At 47.2% G+C, this 20,978-nt stretch overlaps 1 long non-coding RNA gene across 1 annotated transcript; it reads right to left on the minus strand.

The window, feature by feature from the left end:
* Window positions 1-2,263: 2,263 nt before the first annotated feature.
* LOC311603021 lies at window positions 2,264-7,827 on the minus strand. The gene is made up of 4 exons (XR_014780925.1): window positions 7,754-7,827; window positions 4,923-4,983; window positions 4,344-4,421; window positions 2,264-2,497 (listed from the first exon to the last, which is right to left on the minus strand). It is a non-coding gene; the product is annotated as an uncharacterized lncRNA (long non-coding RNA).
* Window positions 7,828-20,978: the final 13,151 nt, after the last annotated feature.

The raw sequence follows: 20,978 nt of genomic DNA on the forward strand, positions 1-20,978 counted from the left end.
CACACATACACACTTGTAAAAAAAAAAAAGAATGTCAGGGCTGGGAGGTGGCTCGATAAAGTATTTTGCCTTGTGAGGACTTCAGTCTGGAGCCACAGAACCCACATGAAAGGCTGGGCATGGGAGAGCGCACAGGTAATTCCAGCCAAGGTGAGACGGGAGGTGGAAGCAGACAGCTCCTTGGGAGCTGGGTGGACTGCTAGCCTTCCCCACAAGCTGAGTTCTAGCGTTGTGAGAAGCCATGTCTCAAATAAATGGTGGAAGGTGCCTAAGGAGCAAAACGTGAGATTACCAGCTGACCTCCACACAAACCTTGCACCCGCGTTTATATGGGCATGTGCGCACGCATGTAACACCCGAAGAAGTCATGGAGCTAGGAATGGCAGCTCTCGTCTGTAATCCCAGAACTTGGGAAACAGAATCAGGCTAACCTGGGCAACATAGCCAGCCTTGTCTAAATAACAAACAAAGCAGGAAGTCGTATGCACCTCAGCCTTGGGATCGGCTTCTTTTTTTTTTTTTTTTTTTTTTTTTTTTTGAGACAAGGTTTCTCTGTGTAGCCTTGACTGTCCTGGACTCACTTTGTAGACCAGGCTGGCCTCGAACTCACAGCGATCCGCCTGCCTCTGCCTCCCGAGTGCTGGGATTAAAGGCGTGCGCCACCACGCCCGGCCCGGGATCATCTTCTTAACTCCAGGACTAGTAGAGAAGCTATGCTCTGTGTGTTGCTTTCAAAGAACAGAACCCGGCTGGGCGTCGAGGTGCACGTCTGTGATCCCAACGTTGTGGGAGTCAGATGTAGGTGGATCACTGTGAGTCTGAGGCCAGCCTGGTCTACAGGACAGCTACAGGCCAGAGAAACCCTGTCTCGAAAAAAATAAATAAATCCAAACTTAAAAGTACAAAACCGGGCACACAGAGATATGGAAAGTTGGAAACACAGAAGCACCTCCATTATTTGTTGACAAACATTAGCCTCTAGGTTGGGACGTAATAACCAGTGGTGTCAACTATAAGCTAAGCGTATTTAATTTGCAGGACAAACCTAAGAGTTGAATGACCTCATTGCCCCATTACTCCTGTTTACAGCTCAAGACACAGAAGCCGACAGATACTAAGTGATTGGTTTTAATGGAAGCAAACCCAGGTGTGCCTGACTCCAGGATCCGTGTCTTAACAACATGATATTCAGACAAAATGCGGGTTTTAGAAAAAGGGCTGTTGCTGGAGATGGTAGATCAGGCCTGCAGTTCCAGGACCTGAGAGACAGAAGCAGGAGGATTGCTACAAGTTTGAGGTCAGCTTGGTCTAGGCCAGGAGTTCTAGGCTCCCAGGGTTACACAGCGAAACATAATAGCAATAATAAAATGAATAAAAACTGAAGTTTTTAGTGAGACTTGCAAGTTCTTTTTTTTTTTTTTTTTAAGATTTATTTATTATGTATACAGTGTTCTGCGCGCATGTCCACTTGCATGCCAGAAGAGGGCATAATAGATAGTTGTAAGCCACCATGTGGTTGCTGGGAATTGAACTCAGGACCTTTGGAAGAAGAGACAGTGCTCTTAACCTCTGAGCCATCTCGCCAGCCCAACCTTGGAGTTCTATATGTTTTGTTGTTGTTGTTGTTTTGTGTTTTGTTTTGTTTTGTCTTTGCTTTTGAGACAGGGCTTCTCTGTGTAGCCCTGGCTGTACTAGACTCGCTTTGTAGACCAGGCTGGCCTCGAACTCACAGCGACCCACCTGACTTTGCATCCTGAGTGCTGGGATTACAGGTGTGTGCCACCACGCCCGGCTTGAGTTCTATATGCTAACCAGTAACAAGTATAACAGCTATGCTTGGAATTACTGCCATGACTCAGGCACACAGCTGGGAAAAAAGTTACCCATCTTAATAAACTCTCCCCTGGTCTTCACAGCACACAATTTGCATAGAGAGGCTCAGAAAACCCCATTGTGCCTGCAAATTGCTGTTATAAAGCTCGATTCCTCAACTTATCTTTGAATAGAAACTTCTTTATAGCTATGATCATCAAGAAGCCATTTGGGGGGTCGGGTGGAGGGATAGCCCAGTGATTAACCCCCAGCACCCACCCACATGGCAGCTCACAACTGTCTGCAATTCCAGTTCAGAGGGATTTGACACCTACATACCAATACACATCAAATAAAACGAAAATTTAAAAAAAAATTTAAAAAGAAGCCATTTAGAGTCATTAAATACCTACCAAAGCCAAATTTATTTAGTGCTTAGGCCATGCCAGGGATTGGAGTTCATACAGATTAACCCAAGCTGTAATAATCTTACGAGGCAGGCACTCTTACAGTAGTCTCTTGGGGTAGATGCTTCTGCAGGTCATAAGCTACTGTTTCAAGTGCAGCTGGGACCTGAGTGGAGGTTGTCACCCTAGGGCCTGGGTCTGCTCATCTTCCGGTGGAGATCTACTCCTACACGTCATGCTCAATGAGGTGCCATATATTTTTTTTTCCTAATTTAAACCTGGGACAAATATGCCACATCAAATTGCCATTTAGTTGCACTACCCCAACTAAGGGCAAATAACTGGACTTAACCCAGACAATCAGATTTATCTGATCTCAAAAACGGGCATTTAATCCTTGCCTTTTCCAGTCACAGACATCTGCCTCTATTTTGTATCACAGAGTGCTACGGGTTCAGTCTGTGCCCCTCCCCTGATTCCTGTGTGGGAACTTTAGTTCTTCAGCGGTATGGCATGGGACAGAGGAGGTCTCAGTGTGAAAGCGGAGCCCTCCAGGCTGGAGAGATGGCTCAGAGGTTAAGAGCATTGTCTGATCTTCCAAAGGTCCTGAGTTCAATTCCCAGCAGCCACATGGTGCCTCACAGCCATCTAGAGTCAGGTCTGGTGTCCTGTTCTGATATGCAGGCGTACAGTACATGCAGACAAAAATATTATATATATAATAAATAAATCTTAAAAAAAGAAAGAAAGAAAGAGGAGCCCTCACAGATGTGCTAATGGTTTGAGGTCCTTTCCGAAAGCTGAGGGGATTCTGGTGCTATTCTCTTTGACTTCCCGGCCTCTAAGATGACTGAGTTCAAATACCTCTTTTCTCTTTATGTTACCCAGTCTCAGGTGTGCTGTTATAGCAACAAAAGCAGACATAAAGGTACATTCTCTTGTCAGCTCTTTCTTCGGGAAGCCATCCTCTAAGCCATATGGATCAGAATCAGAAAAATAAGAGTTCTCACTCAAAAAGAATCATCACGTCTGAGCTGGAGAGACAGAGGGTTAGAGTACAGAGTGCTCTTCCAGAGAACCTGCGGTCAGTTCCCAGCCCCCACATCAGGTGGCTCACCTCACACCTGCCTACCTCTGCGGGACCCAACACCTTCCTCTGGCTTCTGCAGTCTCCCACACAGGCTGCTGGCATGCCAGAAGGAAGGAAGGTCGGACGAATGGGTAAGAAGGTATTTTCTCCAGCATGGCAAAGGGGCAGGCATTTTTCTTCTCATTCTTTTTTTCTTTCCTTACTTTTTGCATTTTAAGTGCGGAAGCGGTTGGTGGGGTGACAAAGTTTGGAATGCATTCACGGAACTAAAGATGCTGCGGCTTAGAAAAGGGACTGGAAGAGAAAAGCGATGGCCTGAAAGCTGTGGAAAGCCCCACATGAGCTTTCAGGGACCGCCAATGACAGCTTTTCTTTGATCTTCTCTCCCTACAGAGTGGCACTTTTTTTTTTTAAAGCATACTTTTCCAAGTTGTTACATTAACAAATTTGCACTGGTTTCTTGATCCTTGTCATTTAAAGACCACCTTGTTGGTGGATGGCGAACTTTTCCTTCATGCCAGGCCTGCTGCTCTGTCTAATGTCACAAATGTCTGCTCGCATTAGCTCCCGGAGACTGGAGAAGGTTCCGCATGGGGCCTTTCCGGCAAGTTGATTTGACAGAATGAGTCCCCATGCTAGCTCATGGCACTTATCCGTTAGTCAGCCTTCCTCGGGGACCAGAATTTAGAGTGCACCATATTCGGTTTCCAAATCAACTGCTGTCCCCTCAGGAAGCCCTGCGTTGCATTATTAAAAGAGATGCCTTCGACCACAGCACCATACTTAAACATTCATCTGCATTTAAGATAGAGGGGAAAGTGGTGGACAGTCTGGAGAGGACATCAGAGCTGTGTCTCCAACTTGTCACTCTGTTAACCCTTTCTCCCCAGGTTTCTTGCCTTTCTCCATGCTCACTGAAGAGCTTTGGAACTTTCTCAAGGAAGCAGGAACCCTTGCTCGTTTTTTAAATGATCCCTATTCACAAAGGGATACTACTTCTGCCTGCCTCTGTTGCCTAGGCAACATCCTCTTACCTTGTAAGGTCTGAGGCTTGAGGTCCCCATGCCTCTTCTCTGTAAGTTCCTATTGCACAGTTAATTCTGGGTGTTTAGCTGAAAGAAATAACAGTTGGTTTGATTGCATATATGTGTGTGTGTGTGTGTGTGTGTGTGTGTGTGTGTGTGTGTGTGTGTGTATATATTTTTTTTTTATTAGTTCTTTCATAAATTGACAGACCTGGAAATCAAGGGTTAGTAAGAATAACACCAGAACTCCAGAACTTTCTAACTGTTAAAAGTAAAACTTGTCCCCTTGTATCTTTATCTTTGCAAACAAGGAATTGGCGAGCTTGCTGGAGAGGAGATTCTTTTAAAAAGCTGCATGTTGATATAAATATGAAGATGGATAAACCGTGCTTCCAATTTCCAAACATGTGTACTTCAATGAATATTAAATGGCAAGCCCCTATCACCATTATGACTGACTGACTCACAAGAGTTTTTATCAACAGGGGCCTGGCATTGCTTCTGGAGCGTGAAAGGCCCCTGTAATTGAGTTTAGAGTGGGGAATCCACTAAACAGGCCACGGCCCCAGAGACACCCCTGAAACCCACCTGTCAGTTGGTGTTAGATCACTGCTCAGACAAGGCATGGCTGGCTGCTCCTGCTTAAATACTGCCATGACCAGGAAAAAAAGAAAAGGAGAGAAAGAAAAAGAAAAGAAAAGGGGGGGGGGGAGAGAGAGAGAGAGAGAGAGAGAGAGAGAGAGAGAGAGAGAGAAATTATCCCCCAGGGACTGAGACAGGCTAGGGGCAAATCATAGGGGGTGGGGTGGGGTGAGGGGGTCCGGAGACCTCTACAAACAGCTGCCCGGTGTCAGCTGGAATCAGAGTCTAAGGCTCAGCCTGGGAGAAGAGCTGGCTGGGCCTCCATCAGTATGGTGTCATTTCCTCATCTCAGCATCTGTGTACTGCAGAGCTCTCCATCAGGCCTGAGATACAGAAGGTCTGCATCCCGGAATGGGGGCAGTTTCTAAGAAACTGATCTTCAGGAGATAGTTAGGTATGCCTTAGTTGGCTAGAGCAGCCAGGGCAGGAAGAGAACACACCCTTTGTCCCATAGCTCTGTGCTTGACATTGAATTTATTAAGATAAGACACAGTCCTTGCCAGAGGCAACTTGACACACGATTGGGGGAAAACACTCTGTTTGACAATACCTTGTCAAGCTCTGCCTTAAAATAAGTTAGAAAGACTGTTGGAAGGAAATCAGTGGTGGACGTAGGGATTTTCAGAACGGCTGGGATTTGCCAGGCAAAGGAGCAAGGGAAGGTAGGCACCACAGAGATGGTGGGACCAAGGAGATCTGTGCTCTGTGGAGGAGGTACACTATCCAAAGGCTGGACTAGGTGATGAGTAGCTGGGAGGTGAGTGCATCCTAGCTTCCTGTGGGCATTTGGACATTTGTATATTTTCCAGGGGCTGTTCTAGAGTTTGTGGCAAAGCCTACTTTTTTTTTTTTTAAGATTTATTTATTTTATGTACACGAGTACACTGTCTTCATGCACACTAGAAGAAGGCGCCAGATTGTATGACAGATGGTTGTGAGTTACCACGTGGCTGCTGGGAATTGAACTCAGGACCTCTGGAAGAGCAGGCAGTTGCTCTTAACCTCTGAGTCATCTCTCCAGCCCCCAAAAGCCTACTTTATGCATGTGAGTGTGTGTGTGTGTGTGTGTGTGTGTGTGTGTGTGTGTGTGTGTGTGTGTGTGTGTGCTTATGCCCAAGGAAGCCAGGAGAGGGCATTTGATCCCCTAGAGCTCAAATAAAAGACAGTTGCTAACTCAGATAAAGACGAAGGTGACGGTATGCTAGGAAAGCACCTGCTTCGGGCTCAAGGAAAAAGGAGGCCCAGGTGAGGCCTCACACTCAGGAACTGAGGTCTGATCTCCACTTTTTTTTTAATTCTCCCCACCCCATCCTCAAGGCAGCCTTGGCCTGGGGCTCTGTCTCTCGTGGTTTTCTTTCTAGAGGCATAGTCCACTTATAGGCTTGTTCGAGGGACCAAATTTCTGCATCTTTGGCAGCTTTGTTTTGTCCTGTCCTGTGTGCCCCCCCTGCTAGCTGCACACCTATGCTGCCCTGGGAGATGCATTGGCCTGCTGTCCCCCTGCTCAGGGTCCCTCCTACTCTGAGCCCCTTTCCAACTCTGGAATTAGTTTTTTGTTGTTGTTTTGTTGTTGTTGTTTTTGTTTTTATTCTGTTGTTGATTTTTGTTTTTGTTTTTTTGGGTTTTTTGTTTGTTTGTTTATTTGTTTGTTTTGAGACAGGGTTTCTCTGTATAACAGCCCTGGCTGTCCTGGACCCACTTTTGTAGACCAGGCTGACCTTGAACTCACAGAGATCCACCTGTCTCTACCTCCCAAGTGCTGGGATTAAAGGCATGCGCCACCACCGCCTGCCTTCGACTCTGGCATTGGTTGTGAGGCTTCATGAGAGACCCAGTAGCCAGCACCTGCTTGCTGGATTTACCACTTGGTTCTGAAGACCACAAATAACTCCCTGGTGGTCTAATTAGGATTTGGCGCTCTCACTGCTGCGACCATGATTCATTTCCAGGTCAGGGAAAATAAAGAAAACGTTTAAAAATAAACAGGAATTTAGGTGCACACACAAATGTGGGTGTAGGTGTGGGTGTGGGTGCTTATAGCTTGTTTATTTATTTACTACTCTCAAAGTAATCATCCACCTTTAAATTATGGGGGAAATGTGTGGCTATTTCTTGCTTTTATTTCTTTATATTTCCATCAATAACCATTCAGTCTGGAATGACTTTTAGCTGGTTCTTGAAAGCAAGCCCATCCTGAAGTCAGGGAGGGGGTCTAGCATCAAAACAGCTTGCTTGTGCCAGACTGGGACACTAGATGGCAGTCTTGCATTCTGGATGCGAGCTCTCCACTTCCTAGCCCGGAATCCAAGGTTTCCTTGCCTCAGAGTCAATATCCTTCCAAGACCCAACAGATTCCCAAAGGTGCAACTGACCCCCTATTCCCTACACACACACACACACACACACACACACACACACACACACACACACACACACACACACACCATGTATCACACACCATCGCCTGTGGTGGGTCCCTGGAGGAGTCTGGTTTGGGAACCTTTGCCTGTCCTTTGCAGCTACGGTAGGATCTAGATTTGGGCCCCATCGCAGGCCAGATCTCCTGACTCTTCCATCTGTCCCAAGCGCCGGTTCTTGAAACACTTGTAGCTTCCCAGGGATTGGCTCATGTTGCAAGATCTTTAAAGCCACGTCTGGCATCTTCTCACAATATAATAAATGTGCTATGCCATGGGATGGTTTGCCTTTTCCTCAGCACATCCAGCATCCCAGAATATTCTTTAGCAGGTGGGTGGTGATAGGCTTTGCACGTGCACCTCTGGTCCTGGCTCTTCCCAGGCAGATAGGAGGGACGGGGGAAAGAAAGGCTTCCAGAAAAGAGACATGTTCACAGCTGGTTGTGGTGTGAACTGCCCTTCCATGTCTCTTCCAGAAAAACAAGGTCAAATGTGATGGCTAATAGGCTGACTCAGGCCCCAGGAGACAGAACTCTGGAGTGCTGCAAAAGCTAGCCTCCCTAAGAGGTTAGCAGGACCTTGGAGGCCTAAAGGTCATTCCGTCAACACAAATCCAGCTTATCAGAGAGAAGGCAACAGAAGAGGTTGCTTTTTAGGAGATTAGATTGGAGCCACGGTGCCTGCGCAAAAGCTGTGCGACCTGGGCATTACTGGCAGAGAGTGGAAGGAGGGAAGGGTAAAGAAGTGACAAGACAGAGCGGGTGAAAACTCTGAAGCGAAAAACACACCTCAGGGAATACATAAGTCCTGTGAGAATGGCCTGTTGAGGGGACGATGGAACAAAACGATGTCTCTGCTTCCTGTGCCACATTCAGTGGCAGGAAGTCGTCTTTTGAAAGCAGACTGAAAGTAATGCGTCTTCTCTAGGGTGGACTTCCTAGAGCATGGTGCAGGTAGAGAGGCCGTGATGAGTGGAGGAATTCAGTCAGACTTGGCTCTCCTGAATGTGAGGTCACAGGACATTTCCCTGACCCACTTTGTCTCTCCCCTTCCTCACAGTACCAGGGACCTCTCTCATCTCCCATAAATGTCATTAGGAAGGAGAGATTTTCTCCAACAGGAGCAGAAACAGAAGAAGCCACTATCTACTTAAAAAGAAAACATGTCTCTCATCGTGGCACAGACATCCAAAACGGAAGTAAGGAAAAGATAATACTGCTTAGAACCTTCCTTTGTCTGGCCTTTTTATGCTGTCTCTAATCTGCAAGGTAGCCTGGCTCAGATGAGGGAACTAAGAATAGTCCTATCTTTCATGATGTCTCCTAGTCAGAACTTGGAGCATTTCCGGTTTCTTCCTATCCCCAAACCTTGCCCCACTGTCTCACCCAGTTCTGCACTTGTGCATAGGTGGAGGAGGTTCGAGCCCTGGGCCACCAAAGGTATCTATGGAGCTAGGAGGTTGCCCTTTAGTGTTGGATAATACCTGTGCCCTAAGAAAGAACTAATCATGAACAGCCCAGAGAGCATCGTTTCTGTCCCCCTGTTTTCCCGAAGAGGGTGTTGTGAGCCAGTGGGGGCATTGTGTACTGCAAGTTTATAAAAATCTGATCAAATTCTCTAGTAGGGCTTATTAAATATATCAAAACCATAAAGGCCCGTTTTGAAACACTTTCCAGAGTTGGGGGTGTAGCTCAGGTGATAAAATACTTATCTAACATGCTCGAAGCCCCGAGTTTAATTCCCAGGACTGCTTAGAACTGGTGTAATGACACTTACCAGGACTCAGGAGGTCGATGCAGGAGGATCAACTCAGAGTCATCCTTGCCTGTATGCTGGGTTCAAATCCACCCTGGAGGATACCTAAGACCATGTCTCCAAACAAAACTTCCCAGCCAGGAGTGGCCATGGTCACCTGTAATCCAGCATTCAGAAGGCAGAGGCAGGAGGATTATGGCAAGCTTCAAGGCCAGCCTAGTAGGTTTGCACAGCAATTCCCAGAGCAGTTAGGGCTGGGGAAAGGAGAGGAAAAATAGGTAAGATGTGAGTCATAAGAGGAAGACCTGTGGAAGGTTCCCTTTGAGGGCTGAATGCTAGCTGTGGTGGAGGCAGTGCTCTGGGCAGAGGGCAGAGAGGGGGAGATGGGGCCGAGAGCAGGGGCCTCCTGAGTGCAGTGTGCTAGCGAGCCACTTGAGCGGTGAGCTGGTGGTTGAGTCTCAGGCGTCAGTGTGCAGGATGTGGGTACGCTAGATATGTGCAGTACTGATGCTTCCTGTGCCGGGATGTGGGAGCCGTTCTGCAGGGCACATAGGAGGAAGGTCTGTAGCTTCAGTGTGGTTTCCTTTGTGCTTCTAAGTTTCAGGCAAGGCAGTACTGTCTCACGTGAGATGCCTTTGAACAGGATGCATGATGCGTGTGTGTTGCTGGGGATTGAACGTAGGGGCCTCATGCCTGCAAAGCAAACAACGCAAGAAACACCCTAGCCCCCACTGAACAGGAAAATAGTGCTGGTGCTGGCACACTTTGTGATCTCAGGCATTTTTTTAGTGGGATGAAGTAAGAGGGAGGAGTCAAAAGGCCACAGTTAGTGAAAAACCACCTAATATTTGCCCACCGGCGTTCTCTGTACTTGCTACGTGTTACACTGGAGGAAGGCTGCTGTCTGTACTGTGGCTGTATGCTGCTCACTTCCAGAGGCTTCTCTTACAACCCGTGCAACTCCAGCTAGCACCTCAACAGGAAGGCGAGGACCCTGAGAGCAGCCAGTGAGTTCCTCCCGATAACTGGTGTGAAAAGGCTCTGACTCCAACAGCTGACAGAAGAGAAACACTCTGCCTGTGGCCCGGTGCTTCTGCAGAGGACAGGCTTTCAGGACAATCACCTCAGCTCTCAGATCCTCACACTTGCTTTTCTTAGCCTATAGTGTTTCATTTTGGTTAACATTATTCAGAGCCAACTTACCCAGTATGCTGCGCAGACAGAAACCACTGAGGGCTTGCACCCCAAACACCTTGCACCCCAAAGTCTAAGCTATCGGCCTCATTTAGTCTAACGAGATTTGCAATGGAAAAAACCTGAGTGTGATTAAACCCCAATGGGGGCTGGGGAGAGTGGAGATGCCACAGACCCTCACAAAGCTCACTCCACACAATAGGCTAATGAAATCATGTCCCTGGTACACAGTGTGTTTGCTGAAAACTGAAAGCACACTTAACATCTCTGCAGTTGACGTGCCAGGCATTTTCCCCCTATGGAGAAGAACATTAAATTTTTAAAAAATGTATTTGTTATATCTCTGTAACTTGCTAGGAAATGAGTGTGCCAGTGTTCCATAGAAAAGAATATACAGTTTTCCTAAGAGAAGTTCTAGTCCTTTCCTGGTTAGTAAGATGTTTGAAAAGAAGAATTAAATAGCATGGCTTTGATACTGGGGGTCGGGGGGGGGGAGGGGAAGAAGGGTTTGGGTGATGGGGTCACTGACTGGGCTTAGCATAAACAATAGCTGGCTTGGTTTTCTCAAAAACTTGCACAGGAGCCAGGCATTGGTGGCGCACGCCTTTAATCCCAGCACTCGGGAGGCAGAGGCAGGCAGATCGCTGTGAGTTCGAGGCCAGCCTGGGCTACAAAGCAAGTCCAGGACAGCCAAGGCTAACACAGAGAGATCCTGTCTCGACAAACCAAAAAACCAAAAACAAACAAAAAAACTTGCACAGGAGAGGCCTCTAAACCAGTCAACCTGTGGGTCATGACCCCTTTGGAGGGTTTAACCACCCTTTCACAGCAGTTGCCTGAGACCATCCTGCATATCAGGTGTTTACAGTAGTATTCATAACAATAGAAAATTACAGTTATGAAGTAGTAACAGAATTTTATGGTTGGGGATCACGACAGCATGAGGAACCATATTAAAGGGTCGCGGCATTAGGAAGGCTGAGAACGGCTGCTCTACAACATGCAAGCTCAGTGGTGGACTTGATTTTCACAACTTCCTGTTGTTGGGTGAGAAGAACGGGCTGAGTTAGTCAGTGTGGGTAAATATGCTCTGAACACAGTTGAGGGCCAACCCAGCATGTAGAAAGCTCTGAGTTCAGTCCCCAGTACCCCAACTGGGCATCAAAGTGCAGGCCTATGACCCCGGGACTGGAGAGGTGGAAAGAGGAAGTTCAAGGTCATCCTTAGTACATCTAAGGCTGGCCTGCGTTGCAAACCACATCTCAAAACAAAACAGCAGCCCCAAACCCTTCCGTGGCTCCTCCTGAAGCTGGTCCGGTTCAGGCTTTGCGTTTGCTGCATCATGAAAGTCTTGGGTTCCTGGTTCTCACCTTTCGAGATCTATCCATTCTAAAGGACCAGCAGTCCTGCTGTCCTTCCCAGCATTCTCCCCTGTGCACTGTCACTCACTCTTCCAGGTCTCTTGTGTCCTGTTCTTTGCCCTTCTATGTGGCTTTCTTATTCAGGTGTCTAACAAGCTCATTGGTACACTCTGAAGTAGACCTAATATCTATCATGCAAATTTGATTTCTCTGCATATGAGTGAATGCTCAAGCCAAAAGTCTTGTCATGTTTGTTTGTTTGTTTGTTTGTTTGTTTGAGACAGAGTTTCTTTGTGTAGCCTTGGCTGTTCTGGACTCACTCTGTAGACCAGCCTGGCCTTGAGCTCAATAACAAACTCTTTTAAAAGATTATCATATCACCGGGTGTGGTGGCGCACGCCTTTAGTCCCAGCACTTGGGAGGCAGAGGCAGGTAGATCAATGTGAGTTCAAGGCCAGCCTGGTCTACAAAGAGAGCGTCCAGGACAGCCAAAGCTGTTACACAGAGAAACCCTGTCTTGAAAACAAAACAAACAAACAAACAAACAAAAAAGTTTATCATTATTATTACCTATATGTCTATATGTGTGCGCCTGCTTGTCTGTATGTGCACCGTGTGTGCGCAGTGCCTGTGGAAGCCAGGAGAGGGCCTCGAGGTCCCTAGAACTAGAGGCACAGGCTGCCATGAGCCGGTGTAGGTGTTGGGATTCAAACCCGGGGCATCTGCAGGAGCACCGCGTATTCTTAAGTACCATGCCATCTCTCCAGGCCCTACAGTCAATTCTTAACCAAATCCTTTCAACTCTACTTTCAAAACTGAGCATCAGGGGCCAGAAAGACGCAGATGAAACATGCCTGCTGTACAAGCCTGGCAAGCAGAATCTGATCCCAGAGCTCACACAGGTAGAGGGAAAGAACTGAGTCCATGAAGTTGTCCCCTGACTTCTACCTGTGCACCGTGGCACATATTCCACACCACCACCACCACCACCAACACCAACAACAGCTAATCATTGTCATCGTCATTGATGTCGTCGTCATCATCATCATCATCATCATCATCATCACCATCATCATCACCTGCTATCAGAACCTATTCTTTCCTCAGCACACTCACAGACGTCCCCGGTTGAAATCATCCACGTCTTCTCCTGTGGGACTACAACAGCCCCAGCCTCTTCTGCTTCTACCTCTGCTCCCTATCTTGAAGGCTATTTTGTAACTCGATGGGTAAAAGTGTACAGGTCACAGCTTGAGTCAGGCCATAGGATTCAAACTAGAGAGCCTGATTTTATATTAATCCCAGCACTTGGGAGGCGGAAGCAGGCAGATCACTGTGAGTTCAAGGCCAGCCTGGTCTACAAAGCAAGCCTAGGATAGCGAGGGTGCCACAGAGAAGCCCTCTCTCGCCTGTCTCAAAAAAACCAAAAAAAAAAAAAAAAAATATATATATATATATATATATATATATATATATATACATCACAATATATAAAACAAGAGATGATGCTTTATTTTTCACATTTTATAACACAAATGTAAAAAACCCACTGTTTTTGTGTCATTTCACCACTCCAAACCTATTCTCACTCATAGGCAAGGGGAGAAAATCTTCTTTGTTGCTCTGTAAGAAAACAGAGTTGGGGGCTGGAGAGATGGCTCAGTGGTTAAGAGCACTGCCTGCTCTTCCAAAGGACCTGGGTTCAATTCCCAGCACCCACATGGCAGCTCACAACTGTCTGTAGCTCCAAGATCTGACACCCCTACACCAATGCACATAAATTAAAATTAAATAAAATATTTTTTTTAAAAGAAAGAAAACAGAGTCACAACCGCATGTTCTGGCGAACAAGACAAATAACATCTGATAGAAAGAGGCCTCACCTCTGTGCCCATCTGACTGGCACTACTAATAAGAGTCAAAGGGATACATCCTTACAGGTCTGACCATCAGTGACATGTGGTCTTCCATGGGTGGCCTCGTGCCAGGAGCAGGTAGGTCCACAGGCTCAGGAGGAAGATCCATCAGTGGCATCACAGGAGGGGTGCTGGCATCATACCAAGCTGAGGGAGGCCTGGGGTACTACTGGGGAGAGGTGGGATTGCTGTACCCTCAGGAGGAAGGGCAGAGACTGGAGCTCTAGCGCCCTTGTGTTGTTCATCAGGTTCTGACCTGCTCTTCCATCTGTTTCTGAAGGTCTTTTGGGTTCCCTCTGTGTTTCCTATCCCTGCCATGTGTCTTCCTCACAGATGGGAGAGTCGCAGGTGAGATACTTGTGATAACAATTTCAATAAAACTTGGTCAGTGCCTCTGGCTGTCGGCTACTCCGATTCATGGTGTCAGGAAATGGCTAGTCTCTGCCTCCACGGTCCTGTGGTCTGCCTCCTTCTGAGAAGGGCACGCTCCCCTTTAGGTACAGTAGCAGGAGAGAGCAATCAGGACTGCAGTGGCCTTGAGTAACAGGTAGGCTTTCATCTTAGTTAGGGCTTCTCTTGTAACAAAACACCATGGCCAAAGGAAGTCAGGTCAGGAACTCAAGCAGGGTAGGAACCTAGAGGCAGGAACTGAGGCAGAAACCACACACCGGTGCTGCTTACTGGCTTGATCCTCATGGCTCACTCGGCTTGCCTTCTTTCTCTCATTTTTGTTTGTTTGCTTGTTTGGTTTTTGTTGTTGTTGTTTTGGTTTTTTGAGACAGGGTTTCTCTCTGTAGCCTTGGCTGCCCTAGACTCATTTTGTAGACCAAGCTGACCTCAGACTCACAGTGATCTGCTTGCCTCTGCCTCCCAGTTGCTGGGATTAAAGGTGTGAGCCACCACACCCAGCTCAGCCTGCCTTTTTATAGAACCCAGGCCCACCAGCCCAGAGGTGGCCCTACCCACAATGCCCTGGGCCCTCCACACTCCCATTGATCACTAATTGAGAACATGCCTTACAGGCGGATGTCATGGGGGCATTTCCTCAACTGCAGCTCCTTTCTCTCTGATGACTTCAGCTTGTGTCAAGTTGACACACAAAACCAGCCAATTCAGATTTGATGGGCAAAAGAGAGCGTTGCATCATGGGAAATGCCGTAGGCAAAGTCTCCAGGACAGTAAGTCCATGATGGTTTGGATCTATTAGGGGTGAGGAGAGGGGACCTTCATAGTAGAGGCTACTTGAAAAGATAGGTGAGGGTCAGATGGCGGAGGCTCTTGCATGCTCAGGACTTTGGCCTTTATCCGGCATTTTCCAGGAAGCTTGGACATCCAGGGAGTGGGAGTAGGTCTGCAATTCACTTAGCATAGTTATCTCAGCTGCCTGCCAAGTAGTCTATTTAGTCCAATTCACAGGCAGAGCTTTGTTGAGCATTGAGAAGTCACTTGCTCCACGTGACTCCAATCACCACGGCAGGCACACCTCAAAGAGGGAACACACAGCCGCCTCTGAAAAGCCTGCCCCACACTCTGGCAGCTCAGTTCATGAATATGCTCTTCCAGCGCCTGACGCCGCTGCTTAGCAAAGATATTATGGGACAAGTCCCTGATTTGACCCTTTGTATCTCTATCCATCCCACTGTGCTAAAAGCAATTATGTGCATCTTGTGTGTGGCTGTTGGAATAGGGAGTCACTTAGCGACTGGTCCTTTTCACACCCCAACTGTCCTCCGGTTCATTCCTTTTCCTCTCTCACAAGGCCGGCACAGCAGGCCTCCACTGCTGCTTGGCAGAGTCTGAAATGGCATTAAGGCGGAGGCGAGCCTGGACGTAAACAGGTGGAAACAGTTGCTGTCATGATGATTAGCATTCCCCTTGGGCGGGCACAGCTATGGATGAAAGAACGGGTCTCTGAGGGGACAGGAAGGAGAAGAGGATGAACTCACACAAAAACTTCCTGAAGAATGAAGCCATCCTGGTGGCATCGGGGTGGGTGGCATTGGTCTCTGCTGGGGGGTAGATGTCCCGACAGATTTAGTCATGTTTGTGAGCGTGTGGCTTAATATGTGTGGAGGTACGGACACAGGGTAGGTGAGAATGTCTGCTTGTGACTGCATGTTAGCAATGCTTTCCAGTGTGAGTTCCCTGTGTGCTTCTCGTGCTTAGACGTATAGATACCTCACAGACCGTGTTAGTGTGTCTGCATGTATTAGGGTGTGTCTATGCGACAGGGGAGCACACACACAGGGCTGGGTGTAGGTCATTTCTGGATGTGGTACATTCCTCTGCGCATGTGTGAAGAATCAGTGTGTGCAAAAGAACTCCCCCATCTTTTCCTTTTTCTTTCTTTCTTTCTTTTTCTTTTTTCTTTTCTTTTTTTTTTTTTTTTTGAGACAGGGTTTCTCTGTGTAGCCCTGGCTGTCCTGGACTCTCTTTGTAGACCAGGCTGGCCTTGAACTCACAGAGATCCGCCTGCCTCTGCCTCCCACCACCACGCCCAACATCCCCCATCCTTTTTGAGGGAGCTGCTGGGTATGGCTCCTGAGGCCCTGGCTAGAGGGAGGAGTCCTGACCTAGACAAACAGTCCGAAATTCTGATTCTTCTTCTAGGACAGACACCCTTTGCTCAGTCACTGCCCCTCCCAAAATCCAGACCCCTGAGCTAGGAAGATGTCTGTCCAGGGATGGTAGAGGGAGAGAGCATGCTGCCCGTGAGATTCTAGAGAAACTGGAAGAAGACAGGTGTTAGGGTTCTGCTTCAGTCTGCCTACCTGTGATGTCATTGCCTACCTGCCATGGGGGCGTGGCCCTGCCCAGGGCCATGTAAAAGGACAGGCTTACCTCTCCCCTCTCTCTTCCTCTTCCTCTGTCTGTCTGTCTCTGTCTGTCTGTCTGTCTCTCTCTCTCTCTCTCTCTCACTCTGGGGCACCCCTCCCCCTTTCCTTCTCTCCATGCTCATTTAATAAACTCCTCTACAACATAATATCTTCTGCCTGGAACCTTAATATCTTATTGACTTATATCTTATTATAATTATAAAAATTGGGGCCTTTTTTTTTTTAAGTTTTCGGGTTTTTTTTTTTTGACTTGATTTGGTTTTTGTTTTGTTTATTTTGAGCCAGAGTCTCACAATGTAGTCTTGGCTGACCTGGAACTTGCTATGTAGACCAGGCTGGCCTTGAACTCAGATCCTTCTTCCCAAGTGCTGGATTAAAGGCACATACCACCCCACCCAGCTGTTAAGGTTTCTTTCATAGCTCAGCAGTGGTGGCGCACGGCCTTGAATGCCAGCACTCGGGAGGCAAAGGCAGGCAGATCTCTGTGAGTTCGAGGCCAGCCTGGTCTACAAAGTGAGTCCAAGACAGCCAGGGCTACACAGAGAAACCCTGTCTTGAAAAAGAAAAAAAAGACTCTGGTAATCAAGGTTCCTGAATAAACTGCTTTGAGAAGAAAAAAAAAAAAAGAAAAAAAAGACTTTGTTTGTTTGTTTGTTTATCTGTTTATTTATTGGGCTTTTTGAAGCAGGGTTTCTCTGTGTAGCTCTGACTATCCTGGACTTGCTTTGTAGACCAGGCTGGCCTCGACCTCACAGAGATCTGCCCGCCTCTGCCTCCCAAGTGTTGTGGTTAAAGACATTCGCCACCTCACCCCCGATTTCTTTTATTTTTAATATTCCCCCCCCCTCTCTCTCTCTGTGTGTGTGTGTGTGTGTGTGTGTGTGTGTGTGTGTGTGTGTGTGTGTGTGTGCAGGTCCCCCTAGAGGCCAGCAGAAGGTGTTGGAGCCACTGGAGCTGTAGTCACGGGCTGTGGACTGCCATATGAGCAGTAGGAACTGGATTTCGGTCCTCTGGAAGAGCAGCAAGTGCTCTTAACCACTGATCCACCTTTCCAGCACCTTCCTGAGCCTTTGGATATAAATTATTTACTCTAGGAGAGTGAGCTGGGCTCTCGGGCAGGAGGCAAATGTAGACAGTGAAATAACAGTGAGAACAAGCAAAGTGACTGGATTCCAGGTGAAACCCACTCCTGGCACAGAGGCCGTGAGACTTGACTTTTCTATGTTAATTCTCTTCCTTTTTCTCTGACAGAATACCTGGGAAAATCAGCTGAAAGAAGGACTAATTTACGTCGGCTCACGACCTCAGAGGATTCAGTCTGTGGACACGTGAGGTCACACACATCGTTTGGGACCTGTGGGGAGGCAGAGAGAGCACCAAGAGAGGGATGGAGTAAAGCTGCTTGCTTCTTGAGAGCCAGGCTTGCATTTTAACACCCCACCTCCAGCCCCGTTAATCTATGAATCTGGACATGGACTAACTCCTTTATGAGGCTACCTCCCAAAGGCTTCTGGTCACTGCTATACTGTCAATTAAACCTGCAATATACGGGTGTGTGTGTGTGTGTGTGTGTGTGTGTGTGTGTGTGTGTGTGTGTGTTCAGTCTGCCTACTTGTGATGTCATTGCTTACCTGCCACGGGGTGTGGCCCTGCCCAGGGCCATATAAAAGGACAAACCATTCCTGCAGGGCCCCCTTTACTCCCCCTCCCTCTCTCTCTCTACTTTCTCTCTTCTTCTTACTCTTCCTGTCTCTGTCTCTCTCTGGGGTACCCCTCCCCCATTTCCTCCCCCTCCCCCCATTCCCATTTAATAAACTCCTCTACAACATAATATCTGTTGCCTGGCATCTTATCATCTTATTTTCTTTTTATTAATCCTAACAGGGGGTGAGCATTCAAATCCAAGCCAGGAGTGACTGGATCAGCTCATCCCACCCCGATGAGCAGCCCTGATTGTAGATGCAGGAGCAGAACGGAAGAAATCGGCATGTCAGCATCACAGCTTAGTGTGCTACCCAAATAGAGTCGCAAGCAGTAATGTGCTTGGAAGCTTCTTGTCCCTCCAGCTACCAATCAGCCACCTGTGACCTGGCGCAGTCTCTGAACCCACTGCAGATCACCTTTGGGCCTCTCAGATGATTCCTGAAGCAGCAAGGGTGGGAGAAAAACCTCAAGGTCAAGCCATTTGCTTTTAAAATCATCCAAAGGGCTTGTTCAGTCAGACCTTCCCTGATTGCACCTTGATTGTTCATTGTCTGCAAATTAAAAGAGAAAACAAAATTGCCCATGAGGATACAGCCTAGAAATACCCAACCTGAGCACATCTCTGTGTACCTTTCCACACTTGATTCTGTATGTATCTGCATATGTATCTATAAATTAGTTCTCATTACTTTTTAATCTCAGATATCTTTTTATGTTACTTTATATGAATACAAGATATCCCATTGGATGGGCACATTGTAATTTATTTAACTATTTTCTTTTTCTTTTTTTTTTTAGTTTTTAATTATATTTTTTATGTGTATGCATGTGTGTTTGAGTGAACAACTCTGCACCATGTGTGTGCCTGATGCCTGAGGAAACAGAAGGAGTTAACTGGACTTACAGACAGTTGTGAGCTCCCATGTTCATACTGAACCTCCAACTCAGGTCCTCTGGAAAAGCAGCCAGTGCTCTTAACTGCAAATCATCTCTCAGGTCCCTTAGTAAAATTTTTAAAAATTTATTTATGTGTATGTGTGTGGGAGAGTGCATGTATGTGCACCACATGTATTTGAGAGCCCATGGAGGTCAGAAGAGGCCATCAGGTGCCCTGAAACTGGTGTTCCAAGCCACATGGGTGCTGGGAACCGAACTCAGGTCTCTGCAAGAGCAGTAAGTACTCTTAACCACTAGGCCATCGCCCCAGCCCTGATATTTAACTAAGGCTTTTGCTTGTTTGTTTTATGGGGTTGTGTGAAGATGTGCATGTGTTTGCATTCATATGTCTGCTCCTGAAGGCATGTTTGGGAGGTTAGAGGCCAACTTTGCTACTGTTTTTTTTTTTTCAGGCAACTTGCACCTTTTGAGGCAGGGTTTCTCATTGTTCTGAGCCCATATGCTCCAGGGGTTTGCACCTGCCTCTCTGCTTCCTGCCTCACCCCTGCAGGGGCTCCAGGCATGGGCAGACCCACACTCAGATTCTCATGCTTGTAAACCAAGCCCTTTACTGCTTGAGATAGCTCGCAAGTCTCTTTTGAGGATTACTTTTTAAATTTTGTTTTGTTTGGGGGGGTGGTGGTCCTGATTTCTTTCTTTCTTTTTCTTTTTCTTTTTTCTTTTTTTTTGACTCAATGGTAATTCAGGGGGAGCAATACCTCTATTGGAGATTCTATGAGGCTGTTTGACTGACTAGAAGTTCAGAGTCGTGGAGAGTTAGAATGTTGCAGATCCAAAGTCAAACTTTCTTCCCTTAATGGCTGTTTGACACGGCATCCTTCTGACTATCAGGTAAGAACTTTAATATGCATCCAGCACTCTCAAAGCTGGATGTCAGCAAAGAGCATGTGACACCTGTAACAGGCTTTTCCCGACTTAGAGCCACCCCACCTTGGGCCAAGCAATATTTACCAGATGCCTTCATTTATTACTTTTTTTGGGGGGGTGTCTATCACTAATAAAATCTCATGTAACCACTTTGGTGGTGGAACTTGTCTTTTTGGGCACCTGGGTTACGGTCACTCATATTTGACTCCAAATAAACCATCACGTATTCCCTTTAAGGTAAGAGATATGTCCTGTGGGAGAGGGATGGTTTTTGTTTTTGTTTTTAAACAAAGGATTCTCAATCCTTTCAAAGTTTCTGAGGCAGTGGTAAAGGTGATAGAGAAGCTGGGAGCTTGGCTGGGGGCCTCAAGTTGAGAATCACTGAGGTCTGGATGGTGGTGGTAGTGGTGCCCGCCTTTAATCCCAGTATTCGGAAGCTACAGGCAGGCAGATCTGAGTTCTAGGCCAGCTTGGTCTATAAAGCAAGTTCCAGGACAGCCAGGGCTACCCAGAGAACCACTGAGGAGTCTGGAAGGTGAGCTGTGGCTGGTAAGTAGCCCACAGTGCTACCTGGAAGCTAGAGTTTCCAGAAGCTGCGTGTAAGGATGCTGCCTGGAAAGTGCGTGTGGTCTGAGTGCACGTCCTGACTGTTATCATTAAGAGTAAATAGAGAGGGCTGGAGAGATGGCTCAGAGGTTAAGAGCACTGATTGCTCTTCCAAAGGTCATGAGTTCAATTCCCAGCAACCACATGTTGGCTCACAACCATCTATAACAAGATTTGTATACATAATAAGTAAATAAATCTTAAAAAAAAAAAGAGTAAATAGAGAGACACAACAGATCTGATATGGAGAGATTTATTGTAGAAGTGGGCGTGGCGGTGGGGGGAAGAGGGGAAAGGCACCCTAGGGGGACAGAGGGAGAGAGATAGACAAAGTGCAAGAGAGAGGGTAAGAGAGAAATGAGGTGAGCTGGTCCTTATATCGGGTGCC

Source organism: Acomys minous, assembly GCF_964271855.1.
Source record: "Acomys minous genome assembly, chromosome: 8".
Lineage (NCBI taxonomy): Eukaryota > Metazoa > Chordata > Mammalia > Rodentia > Muridae > Acomys > Acomys minous.